At 35.2% G+C, this 6,792-nt stretch overlaps 1 long non-coding RNA gene across 1 annotated transcript; it reads left to right on the forward strand.

Moving 5' to 3' along the window:
* Positions 1-5,271: 5,271 nt before the first annotated feature.
* Positions 5,272-6,458, forward strand: LOC116623169. The gene is made up of 3 exons (XR_004297683.1): positions 5,272-5,503; positions 5,593-5,703; positions 6,374-6,458. It is a non-coding gene; the product is annotated as an uncharacterized LOC116623169 (long non-coding RNA).
* The last annotated feature ends 334 nt before the right edge of the window (positions 6,459-6,792 follow it).

Consider the following 6,792-nt stretch of genomic DNA (forward strand, 5'->3'; position numbering starts at 1 on the left):
TTTTTTTTTTTTTCAGTTTGTTTTTTTTTTTTCTCTCTTGTGTTTCTGATTATTCTTTTTTTTTTTTAAATTTTTTTTATTGTTATGTTAATCCCCATACATTACATCATTAGTTTTAGATATAGTGTTCCATGATTCATTGTTTGTGCATAACACCCAGTGCTCCATGCAGAACGTGCCCCATTGAGGTTTTGATTTGTATTTCTCTGACACCAAGTGATGTTGAACACTTTTTCATGTGTCTGTTGGCCATTTGGATGTCTTTGCAGAAATGTCTGTTCATGTCTTCTGCCCATTTCTTGATTGGATAATTTGTTCTCTGGGTGTTGAGTTTGATGAGTTCTTTATGGATTTTGGATACTAGCTAGCCCTTTATCTGATATGTCATTTGCAAATATCTTCTCCCATTCTGTCGGTTGTCTCTTGGTTTTGTTGACTGTTTGCTTCACTGTGCAAAAGCTTTTTCTCTTGGTGAAGTCCCAATAGTTCATTTTTGCCCTTTCTTCCCTTGCCTTTGGCAATGTGTATAGGAAGAAGTTGCTGCGACTGAGGTCAAAGAGGTTGCTGCCTGTGTTCTCCTCAAGGATTTTGATGGAGGGTGTTCTCCATTTTTTGAATCATTTTTCTTTTATTGTCTATGGCAGAAGATATTTCATTTTGTTCTATTTCAGGAGAAACTTTCCCAATTCATCTTTGGCATTCTAAATTTCTGCCCTGGTTCCCAGTTTGTTGGTTGCGTCATAAAGGTTTTCCAAAGTTGGATCAGGCTGACAGTGGAATGTAATCACATAGATGTAGGTGAATATTCTCCACCCAAAATTCAAGTGCCCTTGAAATCAGCCTCTGAGGGTTTTAACTTTGTTACCATTACAATATTTTGGATATTTATTTAATTTTAAAAAAATTATTTATTTATTTGAGAGAGAGAGAGAGAGTGCGAGAGAGCACAGCTGGGTTGGGAGAGGGGCAGAGGGAGAAGGAGAAACAGGCTCCTGGCTAAGCAGGAAGGCTGACTGACCTGGGGCTGGATCCCAGGACCCCCCAGCTCATGATCTAAGCCCAGGCAGATGCTTAACTGACTGAGCCACCCAGGCACTCCAATATTTATTTAAATTTTTAAAGCAAATATCTTAGTGATCATAACATCAACAATCACTTTTTTCTCTGGGGATGTATATGCTATCGGAAGAAAATTTGTTGAGGAACACCAATATTCTTAGTATAGATGCCTCAATTTACTTATGGAAAAATAAATGCTTGGGGTTCCCACAGCTCTACTGATTCCCAATGTAACATTGTGGTTATTTTTGAAAACTTTCTTTGAGTTTACATAGTTACATTCTTTGAAAGCAAGAGAATGAATCTAAATATGTTCAAAATCAGCAGTAGCCTCAATAGACCCCCACCTTGTTTTTCTAACAAGAGTGTTTGTATAAGAGTCTCCTAGCTCTTGTGTCAATTATCCACAGGTTTTGGAGTTTTAAGAAGGCAATCCAGAATTTTAACAGTGCCAGTATCAAAATAATTCCCATTCCACCTGCAGAAACAAAAACTTATGAAGATTATCACATATACATTTGGCGAGATGAGATTTTGTTGTCTCTTCCTAAAAACAAAATAGGAAGAAAACCCACCAACTTTCACTCTGAGTTTGGTACTTAATCAACTAAATATTGTACATTTTTTGAAAAATCATATTTGATCTATACTTGCCACAATTTGAATCATTTTTATAGCACTTGACATTGTTTGTTATCAATATCAAAATTTCTTAAAAGTTTTCCCACAGTTTTTATAAGATATGTTAGTGTTATTGAACCAACATCAGTGATTCCTGAGTCTTGATCAGTGCCATTCTAAACTAAAAATATACAGCATCTGTAACATCACTAACAGACTTTGTAAATAATCTCTTGATACTGTCCATAACAATTCAATGTTAAGTTATAAGTGTAACTTCAAGAGCACTTCTCCCATCTATAGTTTACTCTTTGAGTTATACAATATACATTTATAAAGTGATAATAAATTGGAGATATTTGCTGTGTTTGTTATTATACCTTTGACACACACAAAAAAGGGTGGGATACAGCTGGGCCAAAATTATAGTAGTAACTACTTATTGGATGCCTATTGTATGACAGGTGCTTTTCTAATAAAAATTCATTTAATCCTCACAATGGCATGTAAAAAATATTATTATACTTGTTTTAAAGGTAATGAAATTGAGGTTTTTAGAGGTTGTGTAATTTTTCCAAGTTCTCATGGCTAATATACAGTAGAGCCAGAATTTAAACTCAGGTATATCTGGTTCCAAAGTCTGTTCTTTTTCATTAGATAAAATTTCTTCCTTAGATTACTTTAAATGAGAAAAGTCCTGAAGAACTCAAGACATGTGTCCTTCATATGTCTGCTTATTTTCTTTGAGAAAGCTAGCTGCTTTGGCCCTTGAAAACTGAACTTTCACTTATAATCAAAGTTAAAAGTACTGTTTATTTTTCATAAACTGGAAATTTTTTTCTGTGCCTCTTCCATTTTTGTGGCCCCTTGATTGTGAAATTGGGGGAAAGGAGAAGACTGTGGTATCACTTCTAGGAATTTTATCATATGTCATTAAGTTCATTTGAATGAAAAATTGTGTCTTTTTTGTTTCTATTTAAATTCTAGTTAATTAACATACAGTGTAATATTAGTTTCAGGTGTACAATACTGATTCAACACTTTCATACATCACCCAGTGCTCATCACAACAGGAGCACTCATTAATCCCTGTCACTTATTTCACCTATCTCCCCACCCACCTCCCTTCTGAGGTAACCCTCAGTTTGTTCTCTATAGTTAATAGTCTGTTTCTTGGTTTGCCTCTCTCTCACTCTCTCTCTCTTTTTCACTATGCTTGTTTGTTTGTTTTGTTTCTTAAATTCCACATATGAGTGAAATCATATGGTATTTGTCTTTCTCTGGCTTAAGTTGCTTAGTATAGTACTCTCTAGCTCCATCCATATTGTTGCAAATGCCTATATTTCATTTTTTTATGGCTGAATAATACTCCATTATATCACATTTTCTTTATCCATTCATCTATTGGTGGACACTTGGGCTGTTTCCATAGTTTGGCTACTGTAAATAATGCTTCAATAAACAGGGTGCATATATCTCTTCAAATTAGTGTTTCTGTATTCTTTGGGTAAATACCCAGTAGTGTGATTACTGGATCATAGGATAATTCTTTTTTTTTTAATTTTCTAAGGAACCTCCATACTGTCTTGCACAGCGGTTTCACCAGTTTGCGTTCCCACTAACAATACACAAGGGTTCCTTTTTCTCCACATCCTCATCAACAGTTGTTGCTTCTTGTGTTTTTTATTTTAGCCATTCTGACAGGTGTGAGGTAATATCTCACTGTGGTTTTGATTTGTATTTCCCTGACGTTGAGTGATGTTGAGTGACTTCATGTGTCTGTTGGCCATCTGTATGTCTTCTTTGGAGAAATGTCTGTTCATGTCTTCTGCCAATTTTTTAATTGGATTGTTTGTTTTTTTGGTGTTGAGTTGTATAAGTTCTTTATATAATTTGGGATACTAACACTTTATTGGATTTGTCATCTGCAGGCAGGAAAGCGTCATTCATTCTATGAGGTCAGCATTACCCTGATACCAAAACCAGTTAAAGACACCACAAAAAAGAGAACTACAGGCCAATATCTCTGATGAAAATAGATGCAAAAATCCTCAACAAAGTATTGGCAAACTGAATCCAACAACACATTTAAAAATCATTCACCATGACCAAGTGAAATTTATTCCCAGGATGCAAGGTAGTTCAATATTTACAAATCAATCAACATGATTCATCACATCAATACAAGAAAGGATAACAATCATATGATTATTACAGTAGATGCAGAAAAAGCATTTGATGAAGTACAAATTAATTCAAGATAAAAACCCTCAACAAAGTAGGCTTAGAGGGAATATACCTCAACATAACAAAGGCCATATATGAAAAACCCACAGCTAACATCATCCTAAATGGGGAAAAACTGAGAGTTTTTCTCCTAAGATCAGGAACAAGACAAGGATGTCCACTCTCACCACTTTTATTCAACATAGACCCATGCCATTTTCATTTGATTGTGAAATAGATAAAATTTCAGTCTTGTAAATTTATTGCATCTTAGTACTCTACTGAGAAAGGCAAACGAGTACCTATAGCCATGTTGTCCTTGCTTAAATTATTTATTTCAGATACATCATTACCTGTTAAATACAGTATTGTGCTTGCCAAAGTGAAGATTCATCTTGTGAGAGATTATGTAAGAATTGGTGATTTTTTCATGCATAATTTGCTTTCGTCCATCACCAAGCAAAATTTTGTTTCTTGTTCCTTATAGATGTTTTGCCAAACATGAAAAAACAAACAAACAAACAAACAAACAAGTAAATCATTTCATGTTTTGAAGGCCAACTCCTTCCTCTCTTGGGTCTTTCCATCTAACTCAACCCTGGTTCTCAGTTTAGCCAGAAGCATGGTGCCTCACTGTCCTGTCTCTACTTCCTTACCATTTCTTACTGTGGGCAGTACTCACTAAAGGAAACTGCATGCCAGATGTGTTTTATAAGGATTAAAAACTCCTCTGCCTAAGTCACTCCCTTTGTCAAGATTTGATGATTATTTTTTTCTTTAGCAATTCTTTTGGGTTGAACGTTAAGAAGTTTTTCAAATGCAAATGTTATATGGGAAGGATAAGTTATTACAAGACATTAACTTTCTTCTTTTATCAATTAATGCAATGTTAGAACACCTACTATATGATAAAGTACATGGCTTATTGCTGAGAGGGTGAAAGACACATTAACAAAAAAGATAAGATAGAGTGTCAATCCTCAAGGAACTTAATTGAGAAATTAAGAAAACTCCAGACATCTGACTATAATCCTGAGCAATAGCATGGACAAGACTGGATGGACTGCTTTGGAGAAGGCTGAGGGTAGGCAATGGAGGGACAGTATGATGGTATTGGGTAACTGTGTGTATATGTGTGTGTGTGTTACATCCTAAGGAGGAGAGAATGAAGCCCCCAACACAATCTCACAATTTCTAAGCACTTGTTCTTGTTGTAAGTGCTGTTGCGCATAATCACATACTCCATGTTAATTCTTCCATTCCAGGGAGTGGAATGACTTCTGCCTTACTAGTAAACTTTATAGAAGACCAGGTGGTCATTGGAGTGAAAAATATGATGTATGTACTGATGTTAATGAGAAAGAAGCAAGGAAATAACATTTTCAATATGATTTGCCTTGTCTTTGATTTTTTCCCAACTATTCTACATGCCTGGGACATTCTGCTAACCTCTAACGAACTCTAGACTTCTACTTGAAAACAGGACTTAAAAACATGTTTCCCGTGGAAATGTAAAATGGTGTACCATCTGCAAAAACAACATGGTGGCTCCTCAAAAAATTCGGACTACCAAAAGATCCAGCAATTCTACTTCTGGGTATGTACATGAATAAAAAATCAGAGACTTGAACAGATATTTATATACCAATGTTCATAATGGCATCATTTACAATTTATAATTTACAGATGGTGATCAACAGATGAATGGATAAAGGAAATTTGGTGTATATAGGCACATCTTGGAGATACTGCAGGCTCAATTCCACACCACCATAATAAAGCAAATATCATAATAAAGTGAGTCAAATAAACTTTTTGGTTTACCAGTGCAAATAAAATTATGTTCACACTATACTGTAGTCTATGAAGTGTGCAATAATATTATGTCTAAAAAAACCCCAACATATATATCTTAATTAAAGAATACTTTAGTACTAAAAATGCTAACCATCATCTAAGCTTTCATCTACTTTAAGTTTTGCTGATTAAGGGTCTTGCCTTGATACTGATGATTGCTGACTGACCAGGGTGGTGGTTGCTGAAGGTTGAGGTGGCTGTGACAATTTCTTGAAATAAGACAATGGTGAAGTTTGCTGCATCAGTTGACTCTTCCTTTCATGAACAATTTCTCTATAGCATGCAGTGCTGTTTGATAGCATTTTACCCACACTAGAATTTCTTTCAAAATTAGAGTCAATCCTCTCAAACCCTGCCACCACTTTATCAAATAAGTTTATGTCATTTTCTACATCCTTTGCTGTTATTTCAACAATTTTTATAGCATCTTCACCAGGAGTAGATTTTATCACAAGAAGCCACTTTCTTTGCTCATCCATAAGAAACAAGTCTTCATCTGTTAAAGTTTTATCATGAGATTGTAGCAATTTAGTCACATCTTCTGGCTACACCTCTAATTCTCATTCTCTTGCTGTTTCCACTACATCTGCATTTACTTCTTCCACTGAAGTCTTGAAACCCTCAAAAGTCATCCATGAGGACTGGAATCAACTTCTTCCAAACTCCTGTTAATGCTGATATTTTGATCTCTTTCCATGAATCATGAATGTTCTTAATGGCATCTAGAATGGTAAGTCCTTTCCAGGAAGTTTTCAATTTACTTTGCCCAGATCTATCAGAGGAATCGTGATCTATTATGATACTATAGAATTACAAAATGTATTTCTTAAATAATAAGACTTGAAAGTTGAAATGACTCCTTGATCCATGGGCTGCAGAATGGATGTTGTGTTAGCGGGCATGAAAACAATGTTAATCTCATTGTATATCTCCATCAGAGTTCTTGGGTGACCAGGTGCATTGTCACTTTTTGCAATCATGTTTTGAAAGGAATTTTTATTCTGAGCAGTAGGTCTCAACAGTGGGCCT

The sequence above is a fragment of the Phoca vitulina genome, unplaced genomic scaffold, assembly GCF_004348235.1.
Source record: "Phoca vitulina isolate PV1807 unplaced genomic scaffold, GSC_HSeal_1.0 scaffold57, whole genome shotgun sequence".
In the NCBI taxonomy this organism is placed as follows: domain Eukaryota; kingdom Metazoa; phylum Chordata; class Mammalia; order Carnivora; family Phocidae; genus Phoca; species Phoca vitulina.